The following is an 18857-nucleotide window of genomic DNA, read 5'->3' as shown; positions in this document are numbered from 1 at the left end:
AAAGTCCCGTGCATCACATGCTTTTCATTTTGTTTTCCTTCTAAACTGGTCTGTTAAGAAATTGCTGTTATATGAAATCTTCATTGCTTAGTAGCAATGCCCAGGGCCGGCTCCAGGCCTACTAGCACCCTGAGCGAGAAAATATCAAAGCGCCCCCTCCCATACTCTATGCGCGCGCCGAAGGCGCGGGCGCTCCTGGAAAAGTGAGAGTGGCCTCCTGGAAAAGTGGGCGGGGCCTCACAACTTCATATTATCAAACCATAAATAAATATATTTTCACACCCCCTCTACGCACACAATTAGCACCATTACACATAACAGCTACAGTGGTGTTCCTTACACACAATGTCTCCAGTATAGTGCCAGCTACACATAATGTCTACAGTAGTGCAGTGCCAGATACACATGATGTACACCCCAGCAGTGCCAGATAGATATGACATGCCTCCCAGCAGTGCCAGATAGACATGACATGCCCCCCAGCAGTGCCAGATAGACATGACATGCCCCCCAGCAGTGCCAGATAGACATGACATGCCCCGCTGCAGTGCCAGATAGACATGACATTCCCCGCTGCAGTGCCAGATAGACATGACATGCTCCCCAGCAGTGCCAGATAGACATGACATGCCCCCCAGCAGTGCCAGATAGACATGACATGCCCCGCAGCAGTGCCAGATAGACATGACATGCCCCGCAGCAGTGCCAGCTACACATGACATGCCCCCCAGCAGTGCCAGATACACCCGATAGTGTTCACTCTAGGATTTTTTTAGGGCAGGGTGCTGATCACGGGGAGGGCACATTTTGCATTCGGGAGGGCACATTTTTAAGTTAGAAGGGTAAAATTATGTACACACTGTAATGCTTGGTGCTCTGCAGGCGAAATCATGGACAGTGCGCGCCGAAGGCAGTGCCAGCTACACGACATGCCCCCCAGCAGTGCCAGATGCACATGACATGCCCCCCCAGCAGTGCCAGATGCAATTGACATGCCCCCCAGCAGTGCCAGATGCACATGACATGCCCCCCCCAGCAGTGTCAAATGCACATGACATGCCCCCCCAGCAGTGCCAAATGCACATGACATGCCCCCCACAGTGCCAGATACATAAATGCCCCCACAGTGCCAGATACATAAATTCCCCCACCGTGCCAGATATGCCCCCACAGTGCCAGATACATTAATGCCCCCCACAGTGCCAGATATGCCCCCACAGTGCCAGATACATTAATGCCCACCACAGTGCCAGAAATGCCCCCACAGTGCCAGATACATTAATGCCCCCCACAGTGCCAGATACATTAATGCCCCACCACAGTGCCAGATACATTAATGCCCCACCACAGTGCCAGATATGTCCCCACAGTGCCGGAAATGCCCCCACAGTGCCAGATACATTAGTGCCCCCCACAGTGCCAGATAAATGCCCCAACAGTGCCAGATAAATGCCCCCACAGTGCCAGATAAATTAATGCCCCCCACAGTGCCAGATAAATGCCCCCAGTGCCAGAAATGCCCCCACAGTGCCAGATACATTAATGCCCCCCACAGTGCCAGAAATGCCCCCTACAGTGCCAGATACATTAATGACCCCACCCCCCCCCAGTGCCAGATAAATGCCCCCAGTGCCAGAAAGGCCCCACAGTGCCAGAAATGCCCCCACAGTGCCAGATACATTAATGACCCCAACAGTGCCTGATTAATGTCCCCACAATGCCAGATTAATGCCCCCACAGTGCCACATATGCCCCCAGTACCTGCTGTGCCGACTATGAGGGAGGAGGAGTGCTGCTTTTGCGATCTGCTGCCTGAAACAGAACATGTGCGCGCTGTGCGGCGCCGGTGTCTGACATCAGACGCCGCATAGCGCACACATCTCACTAACAGACAGGAGGCAGCGGCGCGAGAGAACAGCCGCTGCAGGCTTCCAGGACAGGGCCGGCTCCAGGCACCGACATGGAGGCACCAGTGTGCGGCGCCCTTTAAGGGTGGCGCCCTGCACGGCCGCTCGAGTCGAACATGCCTCAAGCCGGCCCTGGCAATGCCTTACCCTATAACTTACGACCGACTAAAAATAAGATTTTACTCACCGGTAAATCTATTTCTCGTAGTCCGTAGTGGATGCTGGGAACTCCGTAAGGACCATGGGGATTAGACGGGCTCCGCAGGAGACTGGGCACTCTAAAAGAAAGATTAGGTACTATCTGGTGTGCACTGGCTCCTCCCACCATGACCCTCCTCCAGACCTCAGTTAGGATACTGTGCCCAGAAGAGCTGACACAATAAGGAAGGATTTTGAATCCCGGGTAAGACTCATACCAGCCACACCAATCACACCGTATAACTCGTGATACTATACCCAGTTAACAGTATGAAATATAACTGAGCCTCTCAACAGATGGCTCAACAATAACCCTTTAGTTAGGCAATAACTACATACAAGTATTGCAGACAATCCGCACTTGGGATGGGCGCCCAGCATCCACTACGGACTACGAGAAATAGATTTACCGGTGAGTAAAATCTTATTTTCTCTGAAGTCCTAGTGGATGCTGGGAACTCCGTAAGGACCATGGGGATTATACCAAAGCTCCCAAACGGGCGGGAGAGTGCGGATGACTCTGCAGCACCGAATGAGAAAACTCTAGGTCCTCCTCAGCCAGGGTATCAATTTTGTAGAATTTAGCAAACGTGTTTGCCCCTGACCAAGTTGCAGCTCGGCAAAATTGTAAAGCCGAGACCCCTTGGGCAGCTGCCCAAGATGAGCCCACTTTCCTCGTGGAATGGGCTTTTACTGATTTAGGATGCGGCAATCCAGCCGCAGAATGCTCCAGCTGAATTGTGCTACAAATTCAGCGAGCAATATTCTGCTTAGAAGCAGGAGCACCTATTTTGTTGGGTGCCTACAGGATAAAAAGCGAGTCAGTTTTCCTGACTCCAGCCGTCCTGGAAATATAAATTTTTAAGGCCCTGACTACGTCCAGTAACTTGGAATCTTCCAAGTCCCTAGTAGCCGCAGGCACTACAATAGGTTGGTTCAAGTGAAAAGCTGATACCACCCAGGGCCGGATCTAGGGGGGGGGCGAAGGGGGCGACCGCCCCCCCCCCCCTAACACAGTCATAGCCACGCCCACTTTTGAGCAGAAGAGAGCTCTCCGGGGAGAGCATGAGGCAGAACGATGTGCTGCACCTTATACCACAGCAGCACAGAGGAGCCAGGAGAGCAACGGTTACAGAGCATTTGCCCCTCACCTGCTGGTGTGTGGGTACTAGGGCTAATAAATACAATTACCCCATAGCACAGTCACATGTACATAGAACAATCACAAAGCTCTGTCTCAGTCTCACTCAAAAAGTTCAGTCAGAATTGAGAGAGGAGGCGTTAGGATTGCAGATGGGAGGAGTTGGGACTGTAGAGGGAGGAGTCAAGATTAAACAGTAAACCGCCCCCCCTACAGAAAAGTCTAGATCCGTCCCTGATACCACCTTAGGGAGAAACTGGGGACGAGTCCTCAATTCTGCCCTATCCATATGGAAAATCAGATAAGGGCTTTTACATGACAAAGCCGCCAATTCTGACACACGCCTGGCCGAAGCCAAGGCCAATAACATGACCACTTTCCACGTGAGATATTTCAAATCCACAGTTTTAAGTGGCTCAAACCAATGTGATTTTAGGAAACTCAACACCACGTTGAGATCCCAAGGTGCCACAGGAGGCACAAAAGGGGGCTGAATAGGTAGCACTCCCTTTACAAATGTCTGAACTCCAGGCAGTGAAGCCAGTTCTTTCTGGAAGAAAATCGACAGAGCCGAAATCTGGACCTTAATGGAACCCAATTTTAGGCCCATAGTCACCCCTGACTGTAGGAAGTGCAGAAAACGACCCAGCTGAAATTCCTCTGTTGGGGCCTTCCTGGCCTCACACCACGCAACATATTTTCGCCAAATACGGTGATAATGGTTTGCGGTTACTTCTTTCCTGGCTTTTATCAGCGTAGGAATGACTTCTTCCGGAATGCCCTTTTCCTTTAGGATCCGGAATTCAACCGCCATGCCGTCAAACGCAGCCACGGTAAGTCTTGGAACAGACAGGGCCCCTGCTGTAGCAGATCCTGTCTGAGCGGTAGAGGCCATGGGTCCTCTGATATAATTTCTTGAAGTTCTGGGTACCAAGCTCTTCTTGGCCCATCCGGAACCACGAGTATCGTTCTTACTCCTCGTTTTCTTATTATTCTCAGTACCTTTGGTATGAGAGGCAGAGGAGGGAATACATAAACCGACTGGTATACCCACGGTGTCACTAGAGCGTCCACAGCTATTGCCTGAGGGTCCCTTGACCTGGCGCAATATCTAGTTTCCCAACGGTTTACCAACAGTTGGAAGACTTCTGGATGAAGTCCCCTATCTCCCGGGTGTAGGTCGTGTCTGCTGAGGAAGTCTGCTTCCCAGTTGTCCACTCCCGGAATGAACACTGCTGACAGTGCTAAGACGTGATTTTCCGCCCATCGGAGAATCCTTGTGGCTTCTGCCATCGCCATCCTGCTTCTTGTGCCGCCCTGTCGGTTTACATGGGCGACTGCCGTGATGTTGTCTGATTGGATCAGTACCGGCTGGTTTTGAAGCAGAGGCCTTGCCAGACTTAGGGCATTGTAAATGGCCCTCAGTTCCAGAATATTTATGTGTAGGGACGACTCCTGACTTGACCAAAGTCCTTGGAAATTTATTCCCTGTGTGACTGCCCCCCAGCCTCGAAGGCTGGCATCCGTGGTTACCAGGACCCAGTCCTGTATGCCGAATCTGCGGCCCTCTTGAAGATGAGCACTCTGCAGCCACCACAGTAGAGATACCCTGGTCCTTGGAGACAGGGTTATCAGCCGATGCATCTGAAGATGCGATCCCGACCACTTGTCCAAGAGGTCCCACTGAAAGGTTCTTGCATGGAACCTGCCGAATGGAATTTTGCTTCGTAAGAAGCTACCATTTTTCCCAGGACTTGTGTGCAGTGATGCACCGATACCTGTTTTGGTTTCAGGAGGTCTCTGACTAGAGATGACAGCTCCTTGGCTTTCTCCTGCGGGAGAAACACTTTTTTCTGTTCTGTGTCCAGAACCATCCCCAGGAACAGTAGGCGTGTGGTAGGAACCAGCTGTGACTTTGGAATGTATAGAATCCATCCGTGCTGTTGTAGCACTTCCCGAGATAGTGCTACTCCGACCAACAACTGCTCCTTGGACCTCGCCTTTATAAGGAGATCGTCCAAGTACGGGATAATTAAAACTCCCTTTTTTCGAAGGAGTATCATCATTTCTGCCATTACCTTGGTAAAGACCCTCGGTGCCGTGGACAGTCCAAACGGCAGTGTTTGGAATTGGTAATGGCAATCCTGTACCACAAATCTGAGGTACTCCTGGTGAGGATGGTAAATGGGGACATGTAGGTAAGCATCCTTGATGTCCAGGGATACCATGTAATCCCCCTCCTCCAGGCTTGCAATAACCGCCCTGAGCGATTCCATCTTGAACTTGAATTTTTTTATGTATGTGTTCAAGGATTTCAAATTTAAAATGGGTCTCACCGAACCGTCCGGTTTCGGTACCACAAACAGTGTGGAATAGTAACCCCTTCCTTGTTGAAGTAGGGGCACCTTGACTATCACCTGCTGGGAATACAGCTTGTGAATTGCCTCTAGCACAGCCTCCCTGCCTGAGGGAGTTGTCGGCAAGGCAGATTTGAGGAAACGGCGGGGGGGGAGACGCCTCGAATTCCAGCTTGTACCCCTGAGATACTACTTGAAGGATCCAGGGATCCACCTGTGAGCGAGCCCACTGATCGCTGAAATTTTTGAGGCGGCCCCCCACCGTACCTGGCTACGCCTGTGGAGCCCCCGCGTCATGCGGTGGACTCAGAGGAAGCGGGGGAAGAATTTTGATTCTGGGAACTGGCTGACTGGTGCAGCTTTTTCCCTCTACCCTCGTCTCTGTGCAGAAAGGAAGCACCTTTGACCCGCTTGCTTTTCTGAAGCCGAAAGGGCTGTACCTGATAATACAGTGCTTTCTTAGGCTGTGAGGAAACCTGAGGTAAAAAAAATTTTTTTTTTCTCCAGCTGTTGCTGTGGATACGAGGTCCCAGAGACCATCCCCAAACAATTCCTCACCCTTATAAGGCTCTATGTGCCTTTTAAAGTCAGCATCACCTGTCCAGTGTCGGGTCTCTAATACCCTCCTGACAGAATGGACATTGCATTAATTCTGGATGCCAGCCGGCAAAATATCCCTCTGTGTATCCCTCATATATAAGACGACGTCTTATGTTCGCAAAATAGTATCCCTGTTTGACAGGGTTACAGACCACGCTGCAGCAGCACTATCTGCAGGTCTCAGTCTAGTACCTGAGTGTGTAAATACAGACTTCAGGATAGCCTCCTGCTTTTTATCAGCAGGTACCTTCAAAGTGGCCGCATCCTAAGACGGCAGTGCCACCTTTTTTGACAAACGTGTGAGCGCCTTATCCACCCTAGGGGATATCTCCCAGCGTAACTTATCCTCTGGCGGGAAAGGGTACGCCATCAGTAACTTTTTAGAAATAACCAGTTTCTTATCGGGGGAACCCACGCTTTTTCACACTTCATTCACTCATTTGATGGGGGAACAAAACACTGCCTGCTTTTTCTCCCCAAACATAAAACACTTTTTTAGTGGTACTTGGGTTAATGTCAGAAATGTGTAACACATTTTTTATTGCCGGGATCATGTAACGGATGTTCCTAGTGGATTGTGTATATGTCTCAACCTCGTCGACACTGGAGTCAGACTCCGTGTCGACATCTGTGTCTGCCATCTGAGGGAGCGGGCGTTTTTGAGCCCCTGATGGCCTTTGAGACGTCTGGGCAGGCGCGGGCTGAGAAGCCGGCTGTCCCATAGCTGTTACGTCATCCAGCCTTTTATGTAAGGAGTTGACACTGTCGGTTTATACCTTCCACCTATCCATCCACTCTGGTGTCGGCCCCACAGGGGGCGACATCACATTTATCGGCATCTGCTCTGCCATCACATAAGCCTCCTCATCAAACGTGTCGACACAGCCGTACCGACACACCGCACACACACACAGGGAATGCTCTGACTGAGGACAGGACCCCACACAGCCCTTTGGGGAGACAGAGAGAGAGTATGCCAGCACACACCAGAGCGCTATATAATTTTGGGATTAACACTATATTGAGTGAATTTTTCCCAATAGCTGCTTGTATATACAATATTGCGCCTAAATTTTGTGCCCCCCCTCTCTTTTTAACCCTTTGAGCCTGAAAACTACAGGGGAGAGCCTGGGGAGCTGTCTTCCAGCTGCACTGTGAAGAGAAAATGGCTCCAGTGTGCTGAGGGAGAAGCCCCGCCCCTTTTTCAACTGACTTTCTCCCGCTTTTTCTGGAATACTGGCAGGGGTAATTTTGCATCTATATAGCCTCTAGGACTATATATGATGTAGATTTGCCAGCCAAGGTGTCATATATTGCCCTCAGGGCGCCCCCCCCCAGCGCCCTGCACCCTCAGTGACCGGAGTGTGAAGTGTGCATGAGGAGCAATGGCGCACAGCTGCAGTGCTGTGCTCCACCTTGGTGAAGACCGAAGTCTTCTGCCGCCGATTTTCCGGACCTCTTCTTGCTTCTGGCTCTGTAAGGGGGACGGCGGCTCGGCTCCGGGAACGAACACCAAGGCCAGTTCCATGCGGTCGATCCCTCTGGAGCTAATGGTGTCCAGTAGCCTAAGAAGCCCAAGCTAGCTGCAAGCAGGTAGGTTCGCTTCTTCTCCCCTTAGTCCCTCGATGCAGTGAGCCTGTTGCCAGCAGGTCTCACTGTAAAATAAAAAACCTAAAATAAACTTTCTTTCTAGGAGCTCAGGAGAGCCCCTAGTGTGCATCCAGCTCGGCCGGGCACAGAAATCTAACTGAGGTCTGGAGGAGGGTCATGGTGGGAGGAGCCAGTGCACACCAGATAGTACCTAATCTTTCTTTTAGAGTGCCCAGTCTCCTGCGGAGCCCGTCTAATCCCCATGGTCCTTACGGAGTTCCCAGCATCCACTAGGATGTCAGAGAAATCTTGGTATTTTGGAGAAGTATGTAGTTTGAATTTGTGTAGCTGTCCCGTACATCACAGAGAATCGCCCAATATACCGTTGCTGCATGTTCTATACGGTGGCGGTTTCGATTGAAACTACTATAGATTACAATCTATTCTGTTCATATTTATTGGTGTTTTTATAGAAACACCATTCAATTGACATCATATAAACAAACTACAGTACTTTAGATTAGAAGCTATTCTGTTCATATTAATTTACTGGTGCTACTCTGTTTGTTATAGAAAGCACCATGCAATTGATATCACAGAAACGAACCACGGCAAATTACAATCTATTCCGTTCACATTCATTTAATGCTGCTTTTACAGAAGCAACATTCAGAAACAGACAACTGGCTACTTTCACTTTGTGGGTTTGTAAGGAGATTAAGGGGGTCATTCCAACCTGATTGCACGCTGCCGTTTTTCGCAGCGCAGCGATCAGGTCACTACTGCGCATGCATATGCACAACAATGCGCAGGTGCGTCGTACGGGTACAAAGCGGATCGTTGCTGTGCAATGGATTTAACGAAGAATCCATTCGCACAGCCGATCGCAAGAAGATTGACAGGACGAGGGCGTTTACGGGTGTCAACTGACCGTTTTCAGTGAGTGGTTGGGAAAACCGCAGGCGTGTCCAAGTGTTTGCAGGGCGGGTGTCTGACGTCAATGCCGGCCCCGAATAGGCTGAAGTGATCGCAGCGGCTGAGTAAGTTCAGGGCAACTCAGAAACTTCACAAAGATTTTTTGTACCACTCGGCTGCACATGTGATCTCACACTTGCACAGCTAAAATACACTCCCCGGTGGGCGGCGACTGTGCGAACGCAGGACTACAAAAAACAGCTAGCGAGCGATCAGGTCTGAATGACCCCCAGTGAGGGCAAGCCTGTTTCTTATGGATTTATTGCCCCCCGCATGGGCTGGCGAATATGCATATACTAATGATCATTTGCAGCAGTTGGTGCAACATCAGGCAGCGTATCGATCATCACATTAGCTGAACAGTATCTGTCATTAGCATAAAATAGCAAATCCAGCTTCCATGGCTGCTCGCAGATATAGCCACTGCGTCTGAGTGTGACACATGAAAGTCCAGAAAGACTTTTGCATGAAAGAGTCAAAACATTATGAATGGAATGAAGTTAGTGTAGAACGAACATGTAACCAAAATAAAATCTCATGTTGGGGTATGGCTTAATCTACATTTTAGTTATGGTTAAACTGAAACTCCTGTCATGCTTAACCTTAAATTCACAATTCAAACCATCAACTCCACTCCTGCACCTTATACAGGAGAATTACATGCAGATGATCCTTTTTCAAGAATAACGTCAAGCCTACCTAAGCAGACTTCTTTTATTTGTGCAACATGGTTCTTGCATGGTTTTTGCCCAGCGTGTATGAACAGCGATGATAGCTGACATCGCTGGGCTGAAAAGTGCTGTGCATACACACTGATCGCTTTTCCCCGCTGCCCAGCGATGTCAGCGGGGGTGAGCGGCTTTCCATAGCAGGACGCTATGGAAAGCCGCTCACCCCACCGTTCATCTACTGGTAATACCAGTAGATGAACGGCAGCTGCCAGCGATGAAGCGGGAGCGCGCATTAGCGCTCACCGCTCATCGCTTGCTCATACACACTGGGCGTCTTTGAGCTGAAAGCAGCTCAAAACAGCAAAAGTGAGCTACTTTCAGCTCAAAATCGCCTAGAGATTTTAATTTCAAAAGACTTTGACAAAATCTCTAAAAGATATATCTTTCACCCAATGTAGTGCATGTCAGGAATCGACTTACTGCAGCTGCATCTGTCCGCCGGTGCGGTCTCCGTCTGGGGCTCCCATGTCTCGCTGCCACTGGTCACCTTGTCGCCAAATGTCATCCTGGGCCTAAGGACACTCCTGTTGACAGCAGGCGTGCATGCACGTCGCGTTCCCGCCAGGCCGCGGCATGGGCGCCGCCATGACAGTTCCCATCAGCTCCTTCGCATCGGCCAATCCGGAGCTTGGCCGCACCTCCCCATTCACTCCCAGCCAATACCTGCAGACCGGGGGGTATATCAGGAGAAGCATGGAGAGTCAGTCCTTGCCTTGGACTTCGTGTCATTCCTCTGACCTGTGTCACTGGCTCCGTTCTCCAGTTCCTCTGAGTTCCTACTCTGCCTTCCAATCTGATCCTGCATTGCCGTGGAACCACAAGCACCAGCAACCTGGGTGCTTGTGATTAAGCCTCTTCAGTTCCTCTGTGAATCTACTCTACATTCCAGTCTGGTCCTGTACTGCTGTGGAACTACAAGCACCAGCAACCCGGGTAACTGTGATCAAGCTTCATACCTTTACCAGCTACAGTGTGCTCCAGCCCTCTGCAGTAGAGACTTTCCTCCAGGTGCATCTCGTTATCTACACCTGTTCATCAGCCTGTAAGCTGCCAGTGTTATTCAACCTGCACTGAGGATTTCAACACTTGTCTCCTGCAACTGTTACCTGGCTTGCTATTCTCACCATCATCCCTGCTGTGTTCCATGATCCAGGAACCATCGGTTTCCAAACCGATACATCAATCCCCTGATCGATTGTTACATACCATACAGACTTTGCCATAAGACTTTTAACTTCTTTACTACTTATTCATTATTGCTTATCCTCTGTTACCATCAAGTATTCCTGCTGCCATACTATCTGTTAAAACTGTTTAATAAACAACTTAGCGCACATGCGCAGGAATCCTATCCGGCCTCCTCGTTTTCTCCATCCTGTCTCCACTGACCCACTAGCGTCCCCTCCGGGAACACAAACTAGACAGAACCTGACAGTGCATACACACTGAGATATTTTCCCAAAGAGCAAGAGATCTTAAGGAGGTGAAAGACTTTGCTGAAAATCTAGTGACTCCGTGGGTGTTCCAGCCGGTGTGTTTGCTCCACTTCCACTCATTCCAAGAGTTCTCAAACGCATAAGGAGAACAAGAGTTCAGGCAATCCTCATTGTTCCGGACTGGCCAAGAAGGGCTTGGAACGCGGATCTTCTGGATCTACTTCTAGAAGAGCTGAGGTCTCTTCCTCTTCAGGATGCAGCAGGGGCCGTTCGCCTATCAAGACTTACCACGGCTACGTTTGACGGTATGGAGGTTGAACGCCAGATACTAGCTCGGAAGGGTATTCCGAACAAGGTTATTCTTACCCTGATACAGGCTAGGAAAGGAGTGACATCAAAACATTACCATCGTATTTGGAAAAAATATGTATCTTGGTGTGAGTCCAAGAAGTTTCCTGCAGTGGAGTTTCAACTGGGACGGTTTCTTCTCTTCCTGCAAACAGGTGTGGATATGGGCCTGAAGTTAGGATCCATAAAAGTCCAAATTTCGGCTCTATCCATTTTCTTCCAGAAACAGATGGCTACCCTCCCTGAGGTTCAGACTTTTTGAAGGAAGTTCTGCACATCCAACCTCCCTTTGTACCACCTACGGCGCCATGGGATCTTAACGTGGTGTTGCAGTTTCTCCAATCTGACTGGTTTGAGTCTCTACAGGTGGTTGAGGTCAAATTTCTCACGTGGAAGGTTGTCACTTTGTTGGCCTTAGCTTCTGCTAGACGTGTGTCGGAGTTGGGAGCTTTGTCCTGTAAAAGCCCCTACTTGATGTTCCATGAAGATAGAGCTGAGCTCCGGACACGTCATCAGTTTCTTCCGAAGGTTGTGTCGGCATTTCACATCAACCAACCTATTGTGGTGCCAGTGGCTACTGACTCCTCAATTTCTTCAAAGTCCTTGGACGTTGCAAGGGCTCTGAAAATCTATGTGAAGAGGACTGCTCGTCACAGAAAATTGGATTTTCTGTTTGTCTTATATGATCCCAAGAAAATTGGGTGTTCTGCTTCTAAGCAGACAATCTCTCGCTGGATCAGGTTTACTATCCAGCATGCGTATTCTACGACAGGATTGCCGTGTCCTACGTCTGTTAAGGCCCACTCTACTCGTAAGGTGGGGTCTTCCTGGGCGGCTACCTGGGGTGTCTCGGCATTACAACTTTGCCGAGCAGCAACTTGGTCTGGGTCGAACACATTTGTAAAGTTCTACAAGTTCGATACTTTGGCCTCTGAGGACCTGAAGTTTGGTCTACCAGTTCTACAGGAGCCTCCGCGGTCTCCCTCCCGTTCTGGGAGCTTTGGTACATCCCCATGGTACTAATGTGGACCCCAGCATCCTCTAGTACGTAAGAGAAAATAGGATTTTGGTTACCTACCGGTAAATCCTTTTCTCGTAGTCCGTAGAGGATGCTGGGCGCCCGCCCAGCTCTTCGCTTTCCTGCAAGTTGTTATCTAGTTCAGTACAAATTTGTTTTGGTTATGTACTGTATTATTACTTGGTAAGTAATGTTTCAGCTGTTGCTGAGTTTTCAAGCTAGTTAGCTTGATGTGCCCTGTATGTGTGAGCTGGTGTGAATCTCGCCACTATTTGTGTATAATCCTTCTCTCGAAGATGTCCGTCTCCTCGGGCACAGTTTCTAGACTGAGTCTGGTAGGAGGGGCAGAGGGAGGAGCCAGCCCACACTCTCAAACTCTTAAAGTGCCAATGGCTCCTGGTGGACCCGTATATACCCCATGGTACTAATGTGGACCACAGCATTATCTAGGACGTAAGAGACAAGGGGGACTGCTGACGTAATATGTAAAAAGGGAGACTCCGCTGACGTAATGTGTAAAAAGGGGGATTGCTGACGTAGTGTGTAAATAGGGGGACTGCTGCTGTAATTTGTAAAAAGGGGGACTCTGCTGCCGTAATGTGTAAAAAGGGGGACTCCTGCCGTAATGTGTAAAAAGGTTGACTGCTGCCGTAATGTGTAAAAAGGGGGACTCTGCTGCCGTAATGTGTAAAAAGGGGGACTGCTGCTTTAATGTGTAAAAAGGGGGACTGCTGCCTTAATGTGTAAAAAGGGGGACTCTGAAGCCGTAATGTGTTAAAAGGGTAGTGCTGTCATAATGTGTAAAAGGGGGGACACTGCTGCCATAATGTGTGTAAATGGGGACTCTGCCTGCAATTTATATATTATGTATATATTATACATTAACATTGGTGGCCAGTGGTGCCAGAACATATACACATTGCTGGCCTGTGCCAGCAATGTATATATTACTGGCTTAAAGAAACGTCATTGGTGGGCAGTGGCGCCTGAATATATACATTGCTGGCCTTTGCCAGCAATGTATATATTACTGGCTTAAATAAAAAAGCATTAAATAAACATTGGTGGCCAGTGGTATATACACTGCTCAAAAAAATAAAGGGAACACTAAAATAACACATCCTAGATCTGAATGAATGAGATATTCTTATTAAATACTTTGTTCTTTACATAGTTGAATGTGCTTACAAAAAAATCACACAAAAATGATCAATGGAAAGCAAATTTATTAACCCATGGAGGTCTGGATTTGGAGTCACACTCAAAATTAAAGTGGAAAAACACACTACAGGCTGATCCAACTTTGATGTAATGTCCTTAAAACAAGTCAAAATGAGGCTCAGTAGTGTGTGTGGCCTCCATGTGCCTGTATGACCTCCCTACAACGCCTGGGTATGCTCCTGATGAGGTGGCGGATGGTCTCCTGAGGGATCTCCTCCCAGACCTGGACTAAAGCATCTGCCAACTCCTGGACAGTCTGTGGTGCAACGAGGCGTTGGTGGATGGAGCAAGACATGTCCCAGATGTGCTCAATTGGATTCAGGTCTGGGAAACGGCGGGCCAGTCCATAGCATCAATGCTTTCGTCTTGCAGGAACTGCTGACACACTCCAGCCACATGAGGTCTAGCATTGTCTTGCATTAGGAGGAACTCAGGGCCAACCGCACCAACATATGGTCTCACAAGGGGTCTGAGGATCTCATCTCGGTACCTAATGGCAGTCAGGCTACCTCTGGCGAGCACATGGAGGGCTGTGCAGCCCCCCAAAGAAATGCCACCCCACACCATTACTGACCCACTGCCAAACCGCTCATGCTGGAGGATGTTGCAGGCAGAACGTTCTCCTTGGCGTCTCCAGACTCGTCTGTCACATTTGCTCAGTGAGAACCTGCTTTCATCTGTGAAGAGCACAGGGCACCAGTGGCGAATTTGCCAATCTTGGTGTGCTCTGGCAAATGCCAAACATCCTGCACGGTGTTGGGCTGTAAGCACAACCCCCACCTGTGGACGTCGGGCCCTCATGGAGTCTGTTTCTGATCGTTTGAGTAGACACATGCACATTTGTGGCTTGCTGGAGGTCATTTTGCAGGGCTCTAGCAGTGCTCCTCCTGTTACTCCTTGCACATAGGCGGAGGTAGCGGTCTTGCTGCTGGGTTGTTGCCCTCCTAAGGCCTCCTCAACGTCTCCTGATGCACTGGCCTGTCTCCTGGTAGCGCCTCCATGCGCTGGACACTACGCTGACAGACACAGCAAACCTTCTTGCCACAGCTCGCATTGATGTGCCATCCTGGATGAGCTGCACTACCTGAGCCACTTGTGTGGGTTGTAGACTCCGTCTCATGTTACCACTAGAGTGAAAGCACCGCCAGCTTTCAAAAGTGACCAAAACATCAGCCAGAAAGCATAGAAGTGGTCTATGGTCACCACCTGCAGAACAACTCCTTTATTGGGGGTGTCTTGCTAATTGCCTATAATTCCCACCTGTTGTCTATTCCATTTGCACAACAGCATGTGAAATTGATTGTCAATCAGTGTTGCTTCCTAAGTGGACAGTTTGATTTCACAGAAGTGTGATTGACTTGGAGTTACATTGTGTTGTTTAAGTGTTCCCTTTATTTTTTTGAGCAGTGTACATTGCTGGCCTATGCCAGCAATGTATATAACCCAGGGTCACAACTTCATGCAGCGACTCACTTCACTGCTGTATGCTGTAAATAGAAGATCCGTGCCCCTGCATCTGTGTGGTCACGAGCTGGAGGGAGCATGCAGGACTGCGGCGCCAGAGCAGGTGGGACTTGGGGAGAGAGCAGGGCAGGTCCGCCGAACAGATGATGGTTCATCTTCCAGCCATCATTGATCGCGGCCGTACACACTGAGCGTTGATGGCTGAAAAATGAACCATCATCTGCAAACATGTTGGTAAAACCAGCCGACGGCCCACCTTGCTGGCGATGCTGTGGGAGTGCGCATCATCGCCAGTCATTCATCGCTAGGCCATACACACTGGGCGACTTTGACCTCAAAATCGTTCAAAACGACCAAAATTAACGATTTTTAGGTCAAAGTCGCCTAGTGTGCCGCTGCATCTCTGTGTGGTCACGAGCTGGAGGGAGCAGGCAGGACTGCTGCGCCAGAGCATGTGGGACTTGGGGAGAGAGCAGGGTGGGTCCACCAAACAGATGATGGTTCATTTTCCAGCCATCATCGATCGCGGCCGTACACACTGAGCGATGATGGCTGAAAAATGAACCATCATCTGCAAACATGCTGGTAAAACCAGCCGATGGCCCACCTCGCTGGTGATGATGCGGGAGTGCGCATCATCACCAGCTGTTCGTCGCTAGGCCATACACACAGGGCGACTTTGACCTCAAAATCGTTCAAAAAGACCAAAATGAACGATTTTTAGGCCTAGAGGCTATGGGGAAGAAAATTATTACTATATCTGTGCTGCTAGGATTGATTCTCTATTTGAACAATAGATGGTTCCTCATTTGGGCATGCAAATTGGCATGGTCCTGCCTGATGAATTAATGGAGAGGAGCTCCCTCTTGTGGCAAGAAAACTATAGCGTTGCTAAAAATGGCAAGAGTACATCCCAGAAGATAGAACAGCAAATTAGCTTAAAAATCAGCATTGAGGGATCAAAACTTTCAGTAGTCAATGAGTCCGGCTAATTAGCTGAGAGGATCACTGAGCTGTAAGGCTTATGAGATGCTTGCAATCCAGATGGGTGGCAGCAGAGCCACAAACCATGTCTCAGGAAAATTACATAATTCACCCGTATATTTTATGTAAATTAGCACTATGGGCAAGATTTAAATATCAGCAGATAGCGCCCAACAGAGGTATTCAAACGTAGTTCCATTCGAGCGTGGGAGTGGTGAGCTGAAATGTGTGAAAAGTGGTCCCCAAACTGCACTTTTCCCGATTGTGCCCATTAGTTTAGTCGGGTTTAGCGACTAAACCCGACACTAATGGGCGCGATCAGCATTAACTGCGGGGACAGCGTTGGCAAAACGGGGGCGTGGTGTGGGCATTGTCCACAACACCCATAGAGTGGGAATAGAACCTGTGGCGAGTGCGAGCCTGCAAGGAGCTTTGTGAAATCCCCCACATCCACCCCTGCCATTCTGCGGCCAGGATCACGGGGTCAGTATCCTAACCTCCGGGATCTCCACCGCCAGTCACCCAGCCCCAACCCATAATGGCATATGCACAAAGATGCAGCTGTATTTAGAGTTTGACATAAATTTAACCTGTGGCCCATTAACTCTGGAGAGGCAGAATATAGAAGGCTAAGCATTTATTGATTACAGCAAGAGTGTACACATAACTGCAGGCTGCTCACTGCATTTTAGGAGAATATTTTGCAGGACAATTACACCAGCAGCATACATCTTGCTCCTTGTAGCTGGCTTCATAGGCGTTTCTATAATGGGTGCCCCTGGGTCCAGGAGAGGCACACACCGCACCCATTTTTAATATTTACCTTTCCGGAGTCCATCGTTTGGTACTGCAGTCGCGGTAAAAATGGCTGCGCAGTAGTGATTTTGGTCTCTAGAACATGGTGGGCGCCATGTTTCTGGAGACCTGCGCATGCGCAGTAGACTCCGGCACAATGATCGAGTCTACTGCGATGTACAGAGGAGGGGGCCCACCCGGAGGTGCACATGGGCCCCCTCCTCTGTTAAAACGCCCAGGCTGGCTTGTTTCATATTACCCCATCCAGATGATAGTACTCCAATCAGGTGATGGTAGTTCAATCATTATCAGTATTGTGGCTCCATTAGAACTACATTGCAGTCATCTCTATCATCTTATTTTCTCTTACGTCCTACTGGGAGTCCATTTAGTACCATGGGATATAGACCGGTCCATTAGGAGCCATGTGCACTTTAAGACATTGATAGCGTGTGATGGCTCCTCCATCTATGCCCCTCCTACCAGACCCAGTTTAGAAATTGTGTCCGGAGGAGCCGGTCACGTCGCTGGAAGGTCCTGAAGAGTTTTCTGCATTTATTTTCAGGCAGGGCTAGAAGGGCTCTTTGTGGGTTAATTGTGCTTTTAACCTTTTCCTGTGTGTGGGCTGTCACCAGGGCTGGTTCTATACCTTGTGGCACCCCCCCCCCCCCCCCCAGTGGTAAAACAGTGCCTTCGACACGCAACAAAAATAGGGTCGTGGTTTCATAGGGGAGGGGCGTGGCCAGTTATGCCCCCAGTATTTGTGCCCCCTGTAGATTTGCTCCCTGTAGCTATGCCCCCTGTTGCTATGCACCTTAGTAGCCGCTTACACACACGAAAAAAAAACCAATACTTACCAGCCCCGCTCCTGCTTCCCGACCGCTGTTGCTCCGTCTGGCCGCCCACGGCTCCTCTCTATGGGATAGACGTCATGACGTCTCTCCCATAGCAGCGCCACACAGACACTAGAGGGTAACAATGACCTCTAGCGTCTGACAGGTGCGCCAGCTGCAGCGGACATCCACACAGCCCATGGCGTTTGCTGCAGCCGGGGAGCGAGGTGATTGTGGCCGCGCCCCCCCCAGCCGCAGGCACTGCTTGCCCGCACAAGAACCACTCCTGGCTGTCACTGCTGCAGTATGGCATTGGACAGCAATGGCCTCTCAACAAGATTACTCCTGAACCTACCAAAATCTCACCTAGAACCAACACAGAGGCTTCCTTTCCTGGGAATGATACAGGACACAGAGTCTCAGAAGGTGTTTGCCCGTCCACCCGATGCTTCGTTCTTCCTGCACTGTTACTTGGTTAAGTATTCTGGTTTGTTCAGCTGTTGCTGTTTCAAGTTTGGTTAGCATGGCTTTCCTCTGTGTGTGCTGGTTCATAATCTCACCACTTTCCTCATCTATCCTTCTCTCAAAGTATATCCGTCTCGGGCATAGATTCCTAGACTGAGTTTGGTAGGAGGGGCATTGAGGGAGGAGCCAGCGCACACAATCAATTTCTTAAAGTGCCCATGGCTTCTAGTGGACCCATCTATACTCCATGGTACTAAATGGATTCCCAGTATCCCTTACGGACTACGAGAAAAGGATTTACTGGTAGGTAATTAAAATCCTATTTCTCTTACGTCCTAGAGGATGCTGGGGACTCCGTAAGGACCATGGGGTATAGACGGGCTCCGCAGGAGATAGGGCACCTAAAAAGAACTTTGACTACGGGTGTGCACTGGCTCCTCCCTCTATGCCCCTCCTCCAGACCTTAGTTAGATCTTGTGCCCAGAGGAGAATGGGTGCACTGCAGAGAGCTCTCCAGAGTTTTCTGTGGAAAAATAATTTTGTTCGTTTTTTTATTTTCAGGGAGTCCTGTTGGCAACAGGCTCCCTGCATCGTGGGACCGAGGAGAGAGAAGCAGAGCTGGCTTGTAAAGTTGGGCACTGCTTCTAGGCTACTGGACACCATTAGCTCCAGAGGGAGTCGGAACACAGGTCTCACAGATGCCGAAGATAGAAGCCGGGTGAGTATTGAGGAAAAGACTTCAGGCGGCAGAAGACATCAGATCTTCATGAGGTAAGCGCGCAGCGGTAAGCTGC

This window comes from Pseudophryne corroboree, chromosome 1, assembly GCF_028390025.1.
Source record: "Pseudophryne corroboree isolate aPseCor3 chromosome 1, aPseCor3.hap2, whole genome shotgun sequence".
NCBI classification, from domain to species: Eukaryota; Metazoa; Chordata; class Amphibia; order Anura; family Myobatrachidae; genus Pseudophryne; species Pseudophryne corroboree.
The sequence above is the reverse complement of the archived record's forward strand: the minus strand, read 5'-3'. Positions refer to the sequence as shown.